The 14,580-nt window shown below is 40.3% G+C and overlaps 1 protein-coding gene across 2 annotated transcripts in view; it reads right to left on the bottom strand.

Moving 5' to 3' along the window:
• The window catches only part of COL8A1 (collagen type VIII alpha 1 chain), a 205,203-nt gene extending 190,917 nt beyond the window's left edge, over positions 1-14,286 (bottom strand). Inside the window, exon 1 of one of the 2 annotated variants that reach the window (XM_030204047.1) lies at positions 14,208-14,286. The gene's annotated coding sequence lies outside the window, so the exon portion shown is untranslated. The remainder of the gene's footprint in view (positions 1-14,207) is intronic. The other variant, XM_030204048.1, reaches the window with a different exon arrangement.
• Positions 14,287-14,580: the final 294 nt, after the last annotated feature.

Here is a 14,580-nt window from a genome sequence, read left to right on the forward strand (position 1 = left end):
TTTAGCTCTAATAGATTCCTTCACCTCACTTTTTATCCATGACGGCTGTCATTTGGTTTTCTTTCCTCCTTTTTTAATACATGGAATATGTTTGGCCTGGGCTTCCAGGATGGTATTTTTGAGCAGCATCCATGCCTGATATAAATTTTTGACCTTCGCAGCTGCTCCTCTAAGCTTTTTTTTTCACCGTTCTTCTCATTTTATCATAGTCTCCTGTTTGAAAATTAAATGCTAATGTATTGGATTTCCTGTGTGTACTTACTCCAAAGTCGATATCATGTTATAATCACTGTTATCAAGTGGCCCCATCACCATTACCTCTTGCACCAGATCATGTGGTCTAGAATTTTCCCTCCTCTTGTTAACTTCTTAGAAGCTGCTCCACAAAGTAGTCCTTGATTTCATCAAGGAATTTTACCTTCCAAGAATGCCCCGATGTTTCATTTACCCAGTCAATATCAGGGTAATTGAAATCACCCTGTATTATTATGTTGCCCAGTTTGTTAGCCTCCCTAATTTATGATAACATTTCTACATCTGTCTGTTCATCCTGGCCAGGCAGACAGTAGTATACTCCTATCGCTATCCTTTTCCCCTTTACACATGGAATTTCAATCCATAGGGATTCCAAGATATGTTTTGTTTCCTGCAGAATTTTCAATCTATTTGATTCAAGACCCTCCTTAACATACAATGCTACTGAGCTGAGCTGGATAGCCACAATGAATATGCAGATGGATTTCTGTATACCAGGTCTCCAATTTACACAAATTTTTCTCATGTACATTCATTATGGATATCCAAAAAAACATGCCAGTTAGGTGTGCCTCCAGGACTGGGCTGAGTACCACAGCAATAAAACCTCATACAACCTCCAAAGTACTGTCAACAATGTTTCAAGCAGAGCATGAGGGTTCAGACTGCAACCTTCCATCCCATCAATGGAATGGAAGTAAAGTGACGGAAGAAGGAAAACACTAGCCCTCCGCTATTCAACACTATTTAACCAGCCAAAAATAGCTCCTGGCCAGTTAAATAGCGCTTAACTGGCTATCTGTGAATATTATTCCCGGTCATCGCTTACCTTTGGATTCTATATAGCATACATCAAAATTGGCCTGGATTCTATATTAACATGTACAACTTAATTGGCTTAATAAGCTAATGAGTGCTGATAACAGCACTTAACAAGCAATAATGAGCACTAATTGGCACTAATTAAAATTTACACACACAACTCGCTAAGCATATTTTGTAACGAAGTGCACCGAACTTATAACGCACGTAGGCAAAAAGGGGCATGCTTATGCACAAGGAAATTGGTTTTTCATGGACGCCATGAAATTTATGCACATAGTTATAGCATATAGCCTAGTGCACATAAATCTATATGCTGAGATTTATGCCACATTTTCATTGGTGTAAATGGATGCACGTAGATTTAGGCGCTGAGATATCAACTAAGAATATTCTATAATCACCGATTATAGAATATGCTTAATCAGGACTGATTTCAGCACTATTTAGGCATCATATATAGAATCTCCCCCTTAGCGGCTAACTGGTTATATCGCACAAGACAACCGGCTATCTGCTAATATTCAGCACATCCAGCTAAGTTTGGCAGCCAAATTGGGCCACCAAAATAGCAGTTTAAACTTAACCGGCTAATGCTGAATATTGGCTTGGCCGATTGAACTGGCCAAAAATAAACCAGATATTTAATGTCAGTCACTGGGAACAGCCCAGCATTGAATATCCAATCTCACCGCTGACTTCAGCAGTTAGCCAAGCTGTCTCCTATGGTCTGAATATTGGCCCTTGGTGCTTGTACTTCTTGAATTAATCTAGAAATTTACTTGCAATGAGGAAGTAATTACTACCACCACTAATAATAATCATTTCTATAGCACTACTAGATGTACACATTGTATGCAGGTACTTTCTCTGTCCCTAGTAGGCTCACAATGTTAAGTTTTTGTACCTGGAGCAATGAAGGGTTAAGTGACTTGCCAAGGATCACAAGGAGCTGCAGTGGGAATTGAACCCAGTTCCCAGGATCTGTTATGTTGTTTCTGCATGGTATTACAATATAATTCAAGGTATTGGGTAGGGATGAATGAATGTTCTCTCTCTCACTCCAATATGTATTTAAGCTGAACGTATTCAGTTTCTCTCCAGTCCATCTGGATTGTCTCTGATTTGCATGAGTTTATTTATGTTAGATTACCCCCGCAGTTGCTACCCCATTTCAGCATTCCTCCTTTTTGTATCACTGTCTGGTCTATTCATTTTCACTCCCCTCAAATTATTGCTTATTTCTTAAACTTTAGCTATTATGCCCCATTGTAATCCAGTTGCCTTATATTTTCCTCTTTATACTTTTCCCTTGAATACATATTTTTTGTGAACGGCTTAGGTAATATGTGTTATATTAAATAAACGAACTGTGAACTGTTTTGACTACAATGATTAAGTGAGAACCTGAAAATCTTTGAATGGGAAGCAGGTCAAATAGATGTAGACCAGACTAATAAAGAAAGCTGAGTCTCAAGTGGCCCAGATTTCCTGAAGCTGAACCACAACTATTTCAGATTTATCCTGTTTGGTTCACTGCCTGCCCCAATTCAATCCTCATTATTTAACTTACTATTTATCATCTGAAATTTTAACATGGCCAAGATGAAACTTCTTATCTTTCCCCTTAAACTCACTTTCTCCTGTTTCTGTGGTTCACACTGTTGGCATCCCAGTCTCTTCAGCTTGTAACTTTGAAGTCACCTCTGATTTCCCTCTCTTTCTCTACATAAATCCAACAAATTGCTAAATCCTGTTGTTTCTGTCTCTATATTATATATATATATATATTTTTTTTTTAAATCCATCCCTTTACTTTCTGAACACACTACCAAAACCTTTTAGGGATGGGCTTTTGTTTGCAATGACATATCACGTCATTAACACATGAAAACAAAAAGAAAAGAAAATGACATTGTCCCCCAAATTCTATAAAAACTGAGCACACAAATTTGGGCACAGGCAGTTTAATTACATAATGAACCAATTAGTGCTAATTGGTTTTTTAACAATTATTGGCACTAATTAGATTTAATTAGAACTTACATGTGTAAATATAGGCATGGCCCAAACAAGGGGGCATGGAAATGGGAGGGTCATGAGTATTTTGGGGAAGAGGTTTTGAGTTACATGTGGAATTATAGAATATGGATGCGCCACGTGTAAATTTAAGTGCAGGCATTTGCACTACATTTTCAATGGTGCAAAATTTACACGTGACCCCTGGGCATAAATGCTAGTCTATAAGCTCCGCCTAACTTTAAGCGCAGTTTATAGAATAGCAGATTTTTGGCGCTGATTTTTTTTGGCACCACATATAGAATCTAGACCTTTGTGGGGGTTTTTTCATTTGCTGATCATAGTTAGCAAATAGTGTTCCCTCTTTCTCAATAGTGCGTGTATGTACAAACCATCTTGCATTCACACACGTTCTATCAGGAAATAATGCACAGTATTTGCAACGAGGCACACTCTTAACAACATCGCCCTGAATCGAAAATGAAGGCTAACTATAACAAAACAAAATGAACAATGCTGCAATGACATGGGAAATGAAACAAAAATTTCAGGCCTGCTTATCCCTAAAACCTTTCCGCCTGATATTTAAAGGGAAATGACTGCCAAAATGGCACCTATCTGGCTATCTGGTGTTAGTCACTCGCCGTATTCTATATACCATGCAGAAATTTAAGTCTATTCTATAAAATGTAGGCGCACTTTAGATAATACGCCTAGGCATAACTTTTTTCCACACAGATTATTCAGGTGCCATATATAGAATCTAGCCGTTTGTGCCAATCTTTTCCAGTGCTCATTTTTGAGCACCATTTACAGAATTCTCCCCCTATGTGTATATGTGTACAGCACTATGTACATTTAGCAACACTATAAATATGATAAATAGTAGCATTTCATTTCTAGTTGTCAGCTGTTCTTGGTTTTCAGGAAGGTGTAAAATAAAGTAAACTTGAACCAGTTCACTCATAGGCTTGGCAATACATGGCTCCATTCCAGAAATCAATATTTGAGTCTGTCCTAAAACGATTTAAGGCTGAAGCCATTTCCTGTAATCTTGTGGCAAGGTGATGTCGAATTGTTTTTCATTTTGTATTATTCTTATTTATTGTAATTCCCTTTCATACCATAGGAAATATATCAGAATATATCAAATAAGTATAAATAAAATCAATTGGCGAGACTTTGGAATTGAGCAGAAAGAATTAGAGCCCAGCTGTGCCCTGTTATGACATCACTTCCTCCCACGGTTCCAAAGAATGGCAGCTTCCTTGAATGCTGCAGAAAACTGTTTCATTCATCTCTGGAATGCTACTAATGCAGACATTCCCAGTACTATATCCCACAGTGTTTTTGTAGGGTTCTCAGGCAACATAGGAAACAATTCCCTTGAATAAAAATACTTTTAGTATTTATTTATTAATTTTATTTATTTATGCATTCTTGTATCCCACTGTTATCCAAAAACAAGTTTTGGTTCAAAGTGGCTTACAATTTACATTTTAGGTGAGAATTACAATAGTATTTTTCCATTATGACATGGATAGGACATTGATAGTTTATGTAGTTATCTATAGAATCTTCGAAGAGGTAATTTTGAGGAGGTAGGATGATAATTTATGTATAGTTATAGGAAGAGTTTTAATGAGGTAAATTTGTAGAGGTAGGACATTGATGGAAGTAGGATGATAGTTTATGTTGTTATCGGTAGAGTTTTGATGAGGTTGATTTGTAGAGGTAGAATGTTGATAGCTTATATAGTTAGCTATAGAATTTTTTAAAGAGGTTTCACAAGACTCATGATGTGTAATCAGTGCCAGCTGCAGACACAGAATCGCAAACCTGAAAAAGTCTGGAGGGCTATATTGAGCTAGATGCCAAATGCATAATGACAAACTAATCATATCTGTGTGTTCTGAGCCAAGCTATCCAGCCAATTCTGACCACTAAAAAGGTCCTACTTATATGTATGTATATAAAATTAGGCCTGCTATGTCTACATTCAGACTTGCAGCCAGGCACAGACTGATAGAGGTCGGGGCCCCTGGACAGTAAAGGTCACTGAGCCCCCCCACCCCCATCACTGTCTGCTGCACCACTGCACTGTCACTCCCTCCACCACCATTGCCGCCCTCCCCGGTCATATTGAAGGGCCCTGGTGGTCTAGTGGCTTCCTCAGGGGCAGGAAAGAACCCCGCTCTTTCCTGCCCACTATTGCTACTGTGCCCGGTGGAGGCGCTGCTGTGTTTTTCAAAATGGCTGCTGAGACTCACTGCCAGGTCTTGGCGGTCTTGCGAGACTTCTGCAGGAAGTCTCGACAGTCATTTTTAAAACACAGCAGCACCAGCACCGCCATGCAGAGTAGCAACAGCGAGCAGGAAAGAGTGGGATTCTTTCCTGCCCCTGTAGAGGTCACTAGTCCACCAGGGCCCTTCAAGGTAAGACCCTGTAATGTGCTGCGGAGGCAGGCACCCAGGCAGAGCCTCTTGGTCCCCTAGAGCCTCTGGGCCATTGGGCACTGCCCATTTGTCCGAATGGTCAGTCTGCCCCTGCTTGCAGCTACAGTTACTAATGGGTGCTCCTACATCATTGCACAAATGTGTGTGGTTTGTGGAGCAGGAAATGTAAACATAAGCATTTATGCACTCAGCACCTGATGCTAACTGAACAAGTGCTTGTGAATATTGGCTTCCTTAAAAGTAATGTAGAAAAATTGCATTACGGAAATTAAGGGGCCCTTTTACTGAAGCTTAGCACGTGCTAACAGAATTAGCGTGTGCTAAATTCTAAGAAGACCATAGATATATAATGGAATTCTTAGCAATTAGCACATGCTAATGTCCGTTAGCACACGCTAAGCTTTAGTAAAAGGGCCCCTAAAAAAAAAAAAAATCGCCAGAACACTAAAAAAAAGCCTTAGTTTTTGCATTTTTGTGAAATCAGTGTTTTACAGTATTTCACAAAAAGCAAGATTTCTGATTGCTGAGGATGTGTCCATTTGCCTCTATGCATGTTTATCTGCATTTTTGCAGCCACACACACTTAGGCCCTCGTTTTACAAGCCCTATTCGAATTTAATACACATATAAGCAGGCACTTAAATGCTTATATTGCATAAACGGCTAAGTTCCCATTGTGTAAAGCCTAGGATATACAGAGCGTCCCAAACTGTGGGTCGGAACCCCAAATGAGGTCACAAAACTCAATCTGGGGTCACAACCTGAGCGGGTTTTGCACAGGTGTGTTATTATTCTGCATCTCTCTGTGTCCTAAAAGATCCATGTCGGGAGAAATGCCTGTTTCCAGGCACATTTGGTGACCAGCTGCTATTATGGAGCACTGGAGAGATTGGGGGAGCGAGGAGGCAAGGTTAACAGGTCACTGTGACAGCGTTGGGAACATAACCAGATATGTTTCTAAGATCACAACCAATTATACACATGAACATAATTATGCGCCTTAGAATTACCTTTGCAATATTAGAAACATAACCAGTTATGAACCGGCTTTCTAAACATCAATCTTCTGTATGGTTTGTTTGTTTTTTTTGCTTTAATTGATGTGTCTGCTGCAGAAACTTGGTGCATAAATGCTCATTTCCCTGTAGTTTAGAACAAGCTCTATGTCGACAGATTCTGTTCTAAAATACAGATGAAAACTAAGATGCATTGTCCTGTAAGTCTCAATTCCTACTTCTATTACCTATCTAAAATGGCACTGTTACTGAAAAGACTGTGCATGCCAATCAGAGGTGGAGTCAGGAGCAGAGTGGGAGGAGCAATGGAATTCGCTCCTGTTGCTCTAACCACTGCTGCCACCACATGGTGAGAGAAGTAATGCCACTCTCCCTGTTGTCCTTGGAGAGTTGGAGGAGCGGCAGGAGTTTTGGTGCTGCTGCTGCACATTTCTGCCACTGCTGCTGATGTATTAGTAGGAAAAATGGGCAAGGTACCACACCTCTGTGCAATATCCGGTGCACAGAGGTGTGGCACCTTTCCACAATATCCGGTGGGGTTTGGGGTGTGGCATCATTCCTCCTACTTGTTGAATTTTCCAGCTCAGTTAGAACCAGTTTTGGTTAAGCTATGATACCATGAGCCTTAACACTTAAGAGATGTACCTCTGTTTTATATTCACTCCCAGCTTACTTAGCCCAGTCACTGAAATGACAGCATTTGTCCATCGCTGCAATTGTGAGCCCATAATTTTACCACAAAACTTCCCAAGCCCTGGCAGAACTGTGTTCTTGCCTGAGAAATAAACCTTTGTCCTCTGCATAGCAATGTACAGTACTACTGCTGAGCCACTAAATTTACTCAAGGAAAAAACTTATCTTACAGTGGGAAAATGGTTGTACTTGCTAGTTCCACTGCATATTAGTTAATGCAAATCATAAGAGGTGCAAAAGAGTTACTATTCTTTTACCTGTATCAAATGAGACACTTCTTGCAAATTTTCATGCAGTGGCAAAAAAAACCATTGGTTTTTGTTTTCAAATATGAATAATATTGTGCATCTCCCATAGCAAATTCTTTGAGATTCCGAACTTCGTAAAAAAACACCTTTTCACACCAACCAAACTGTTACTTTCAATTATTTCACAGTAGAATATCACACACACACACATAAGATAAATATTTGCCAGTAAAAGAAATTCTACTTGAAAGTAATAGTTTGGCTGCTGTGAAAAGGGATTTTTAGGAAGTTTAGAATCTCCAAGAATTTGCTGTGGGAAATGCATAACATTATTCACAACTGAAAGCAAATGCCAAGCTCTTTGCCACTGCATGAAATTTTGCAAGAAATGTCTCACTTATAAGTAGATATGATTAGAAACAATTGACCTTCATGGAGAGCAGTGTAGTTGGTGAACCATCATACTGGACTCTGGAGATCACCACCCAGGGGGGAGAATATTTTTTCTGCTGTGAAAACAAATTGTCAATCTAAATGTGTTTTCTGAAGTCATGTTGAGGAGCACAGGAAGTAGGTAAATAAAATCAAATCTTTGATCATGCCATATGTCTTTAATAACCATCATGTAATTGGAACAATCTGAACTAAATTGAAAGGAACATGGCATAAAGTTGGTAATTAGCCTCTTAGTACACTGAGCTCTGCTCTACAGCTGAATTGGAGAGAGTTCCTGCTCTATGAACTGTGATTAATGTCAGAAAATTTGTTACTTTGCAGTGGTCAATGACTTCAAAAAGGTGCACTGAAGTTTTCAACCAAAGCACCCTGAAAATAGCAACACTAAGGGACTCTTTTACTAATGGGCATTAACCCCCTAATTCTGTAAAAGTCCTCAAAAAAACCCCACACATGCTCCCAATTTGCATGCGCAATTTAATTGATAAGTTAATTAGCACCAATACTTGGCTTTTTAAGAAGCAATTATTGGCACTAATTACAGTTGATTTAAATTTGCATGTGTAAATCCCACACCTAAAATTTACGTGCAATTTGAAAAAGGGGCCGTGAAAATGGGACGGTCATGGGCAGAACAGGGGCATTTCTAAAATGAATGCACATTGTTATAGAATAACAGGGTTATGCACCTACATTTATTTGGTGCAAATGGCTGCACCTAAAGTTAGGCGCGATTCCCAGGTATAAGCACTATTCTATAAATCGCACCTAACTTTAAGCATGGCTTATAGAATCTAGCCCTAAGACCTTAATGCATGGTTAAAGCATGGAAGCAGGCCACCATATAACCGCATTAAGGAGTTTTGTGATAGTTTCCCTGTTTTCCATGCCTTAAACTGCACATTGTTGAATTTTTCAGTAATTTTCTGGGGTGTGGCACAGGTATGGAATGGGCATGGCAGCATTAGTTAGCTAGTGCAGTATTCTTACTGTCTGCTAACTGGCTAACACACAGTTAAAATGAGAGCACTTACCACCAAATTCTATATATCGTGCTGAGATTTCCACGAGCAAATTGAAGCGTATTCCATAAAAATGCACAAAACCTAATTGGCTAACAAGCCCAATCAGCACTGATAATGGCAAATTAACAAGCAATTATTGCCACTAATTGGCATTAATTAGAATTTATGCACAGAACTGTAAGCGTATTCTGGAATGTGATATGCATAAATTCTAAGTCACATAGTTTAAAAGGTTGCATGGCCATGGGCATGGAATAGACGAGTGGTTAGCTTAGCGGAGTTTAAAAAAGGTTTGGACGGCTTCCTAAAGGAAAAGTCCATAGACCGTTATTAAATGGACTTGGGAAAAATTCACTATTTCTGGGATAAGCAGTATAAAATGTTTTGTACATTTTTGGGATCTTACTGGGTATTTGTGACCTGGATTGGCCACTGTTGGAAACAGGATGCTGGGCTCAATGGACCTTTGGTCTTTCCCAGTATGGCAATACTTATGTACTTATGAGTGGTGGGTGTTGCTAGAATCTATGAGCATTGTTATAGAATAAGTCTGGTCCATGCGTAATTTAGGCATCAGCATTTACACGAGGTTTTACTTGGCCTAACTGCCCATGACTAAATTTAGTCAGGCAGACAGACATTCAGCGTATTCTATAAAGTATGCCTAAATTATGTTCAACATTTTTATTGATGACAGTTCAAAACAAATATCATAGAACCTATACAATGAGGGCATTGTACTATTTACAGTCATCAAAACTTTTATCATTTTATCCCCTCCCCACTTTTTATACTTCAACATGTTTAGCGTTGTAACTTTTTACTTCCCCCAAGTTGTTTTCTGAGCGCATATCAATCTCAATTGAAGCTGCTACAGTTTCTTAATCTGTTCATAGTTATGTCTGTATATATATTACATACAACCATGTCACAGTTAAAGGACCTAGTATAAGCAAGTGTCCAGTATTTTTATTCAATATGCCCCCTCCCTCCTCCCCTCCCCTCCCTCCCATCCTGTTAACATGCCTCAATCCTTAGCCTGTCCTATCTCCTCCATTTCCCCCTGGTAGCTCATTAAGCATTTGGCTAGGCGCTCGGGGTGATATCATGTTTATATATTTCCCCCATACACTCAAGAACCTCATTTGCCTCTTTGGTGTCAACCGCGCCCCTCTCGCTTCCCAAAGCATGAGTTGGTGCATCCGATTCCTCCAGTATCAGTAAGAGGGAGGCATGTCCATTACCCAGTGATTAAGAATACATTTTTTCCCACTATGCAGGATTTACTCAGAAACAAACGCTCCCCCTGGGTCCCTACCCCCCACTGTCCAGGAATACCCAGCAACATTCTGTCAAAAGTAATGGCTATCTGGTATCCTAGTACCTCTCTTGCAAATTTACCTAGTCTCCACCAGAAGGCTTTGATGGGCCGACACTGCCATATGCAGTGTGTGATAGTTGCACTTCCCTGTTTACATTTTAGACAGGTGTCCATAGCTGTTACTTTTGCATGGAATGCCCTTCTGGGAGAGAAGTAAGCCCTGTACAGAATTCTATATTGGCATTCTTGTAGCTCTGCACTATGAACCACCCTTGGTATTCCCATCACTGACTGTTTTATGTGATGCTCAGAGATTGGTCGCTGTGTTTCTGCGCTCTACTTTTCCGCCACCTCTAATACCTGCCTTTCCGGTTGTCCTTTCTCTAATTCCCAAAAAAAACAGGATACCGAGACCTGTCCCAATGCGTCTCCCTCCAGGAATTCCCGCAATTGTCTCCCAAATCTAAGGGCCAGCCTTTCTTTTGGTAGACTATGCACATAATGGGAGAGTTGGTGATATGCCAAGATCTCCGCTGGCCCCCCTGTGCATCTTTGCTGGAAAGCAGTTACAGGAATCGATGTACCGTCCTCCTGAAGGAAGCTTTCTAACAGGTCCACTCCCTGTTCCTGAAAGTTGCGAAACACTACATTTTCTCTTCCTGGTGTGAAATCAAGTATGCCTAAATTAATGCATACTTTATAGAATGCGCTTAGGCGAATTTCATTTCGGTGCTGAATTTTTAGCAATGATATATAGAATCTTGTCTATGTGCTTTCTAAATAAGAGACAGTAAGAGCTCCTGTGTTAACACTTTGCAGGTCCTATGCACTAATGGAAACATTAATGCACAACCTGCAATAGAACACAGAGAAAACACTTCTCAAAGGTGCTGCATTAAATCTGGGCTTAGTGCATGGTAAAATCATGTGTTACAATGCCCTAAGCCCAAATTATCGTGCTCTTTAGTAGAAAGGCTCTAACTTAGGGGTCTTTTTACTAAGCTGCGGTAAAAGGGGGCCTGCGTTAGCGTCAGCACATGTTTTTGATACACACCGAGGCCCCCTTTCACCGCAGTGGGACTGAAAAGAAATGGCCATGTGGTAAGTGACCAAAACCAAAACAGGGATAGGTGAGAAAAGTGAATACACTACACAATACTGAATTCCCATCTGTATAAAAGTGTAACACACAGCGCTAACCAAACATTTTTCATAAATCCTTAAAAATATATATTCTTCATATATATAAATTTAAATGTAGGGACGTGCTCGTATGTTTTCAAGGGACAAACACAGACTCTCTGGTCTTCAAAGTTGTCCGGGCATATAATCATAGCACGACTCCACTGTTCAAAGTAGGCCCCAAATGCCAAATAACATTTTTTATATAACAATTCTATAAACTTCTCACTTAACCTGCTAGATGAAAGAAATAAAACGGGTCCGGACATGGTCCATGTTTCGCTGGAGCTGTTTCAAGACACCCGCTGTCTAATCTTAAATCCTTTGAATGTGAAAAGCATCCCTCACATGCAGAACTTTTAACTGAAAAACAGACGCCATCTTTAAACAGAGGAGTCATGCTACGATTATATGCCTGGACAACTTTGAAGACCAGCGAGTCTGTGTTTGTCCCTTGAAAATATACGAGCACGTCCCTACATTTAAATTTATATATATGAAGAACATTTTTTGAAACGATTTATGAAAGTTTTTTTTGTTGGCGCTGTGTGTTACACTTTTATTGCAGAAGGGAATTCAGTATTGTATCGTGTGGTAAATGAACCACTTACCACACGGCCATTTCAGGGAGAGCACTTACTGTTACCCATTGAGGTGGCGGTAAGGGCTTCCGCACTAACCCAGCGGTAACCGGGCAGCATGCAGCACTGCCCAATTGCTGCCAGGTAAGCACTGGTGCTACAAAAATAGAAATTATTTTTGTACCACCGGAAATGGCGCGCTCTGTGGTTGGGAACCATCGCTGGGCTCCTGCGGTAACCCAGCAGTAGTTCTGGAATGGTGACCAGTAAGCCCACATTGGGCTTACCACTACTTAGTAAAAGGGTCCCTTAGTGCTTAATTAAACACTCCTTAACAAAACTGCATGTGTCCAAGTCCTGGTGAACGAATGAATGAAGAGTACGTATCTCTCAGCACTGACAATCCATGATCAGTTATGATATAGGGTTGCTTGCTCTCTGTCTATAGACACACAGAAATAAATGCATAGATAACACTTTGCAGCTATAAAATAAGACTATAATATTTATTCAAAATGCAAATAATTCCGATTGCGTTAGAAAGAGCATCACGTGACCCAACATGAAATACAAACACTGCCCGGTCATCAGCATTCAATGTATTGATTATACGATGCATTTACAAGTTGCATCTGGTCTCGTGCCATCTTATTCTCTCACCCCTTAATATTTGTAGAGTAGAATCGTATATAGTGCAGGTGTAGTGCCATGTATTCGTAAATATTTACACCGTTTGGAAAGTAGTATTGCCCTCCTGAAGCGTTATAGCCCTCAGTTCTCAGAGTCCTAGTTTGATTAAACTTTAGCAGATTTACCATTTTAAGAAGTCCAAACCCTTAACCTATACTGGTTAGTAAATTAACTTCTTTTTTAATCTAGATAAACTCACTTCCAGATAAAACCCACTGTGGCTGTGACATGTACTCAGACCTAAAGTGCTGTAGCTGCTTTTCTTTTTTTCACCTTCTTCTGGAAAGTCAAGTCATTATTTTGCTACTTTTTGGGGAATCAGCTCCAGATTTGCAGGTGACGTGCATCGAATACAAGCTTTCTTTTGTTTGAAAATAACACCCTATATCTCTTCCTGTCCAAGACGAAGAGAATGAGCAGGACACAGGGAGGAGAGGCGTTAACACAACATTGATTTCAAGAAATTAAAAGCTAAGCTATCAAAAAAAAAAAAAGCAAACGGCGAGAGTAAGTACCAAAAGCAGAAATGATGGAGACTTTTTTTTTTCTTTTTTAACTAAAATCTGTGTGTCTCCAAACTACCTACTGGCCATTAATAGTTACCCTGATGTATTGTAATTAATCACCGTTCCCTCCCGCCCGGGAGTTCAGCTGACACGCACGTGTCTTAAGTTTGACTTGTGTAATACCCTGTACTAGAGTTGACTTAATCGTGTCACGAAAGCTTGGATTTAAGGCTTGCTTCTAAATCTGCTTTTAAAGGTCCGGTGCCCATGCATGTCCCTCTTGTTGTGGGAGCTTAAAAAATGTTCAGTGTACCTGTTTATATTCTGTTTTAAAAGTACCTGAGGGGGGGGGGGGGGGGGGGAGAGCCATATTCTACCCATGCAGCCACGGGAACAGACAAGGCTCACGTACTATACTTTCCTGCCAGCTACATTTTCCAGATTTATTTTTGTATGTAAGAGCCAATATTAAAGAACTAGAGTCTACTCCCTTTCCAAATCAAAGCTCCCATATCATAGGATTGTGGTCCAATCGGTTGAATGTTGTCGTTCATAAACTATTGGCTGTTTGGGTTTTCCCTGACCCTCTTGCAAGTGGATACAGTAAGCAATTTTTCCTACAAACTGGGAGAAAATCCTGAGTGTATTTTAATCCCTGGGATCTACTGTAGAACATGAAATAACAGGCTGCACAATTTTGCAGTGCATCTCACTTTCAAGGGTTTCTGCTAATAAAGGCGTATTTCCAACCACGTGGGTCATGACTTTTTCCCAAGTTGTGTTAAATTTCTCCTCTTTTTTTAAATTTTTTTCAAATTCAAGTTTTGGAGATGCCTCACAGAGACCCCCAGCAAAGGATGGCAAACACGTTGCCCTAGGAAAATAACCCCAGAAAAGAGCCTGACAAAGCAGGGACCAAAGCAAGCTGCTGGCTTACCTTGAGCAGACAAGATCCAAGGAGAGAAGAAAGAGCAAGCTGAGTTCTTAAGTGCTGGTCTGAGAGGGGGCTGACATCGGCTGCTGCTAACATACTCTTGGCTTTTATGGACAGGGAGGGAGGAGCTGTTCACTAGAGTAGGTGGGCTGCAAGGGAATGCAGTCACTCCGTGCACACCGGCTACTGTGGATTCTCTAATTCAGGGAGCCAGGACGACACCAAGACAAAAGCTAGAACTGCAGGGGTAGTCAGCCAAATCCTTTTCTCCTGTACAAGTGATATAGTGGGGTGCGCTTCTGAGATAGGTTTGTAAGTACTTGTGCTCCTAATCTAAGGTGCCCCATCAGTACTTATGAAAGCCACAGTAACTTGG

This window comes from Microcaecilia unicolor, chromosome 5 (assembly GCF_901765095.1).
Source record: "Microcaecilia unicolor chromosome 5, aMicUni1.1, whole genome shotgun sequence".
Lineage (NCBI taxonomy): Eukaryota > Metazoa > Chordata > Amphibia > Gymnophiona > Siphonopidae > Microcaecilia > Microcaecilia unicolor.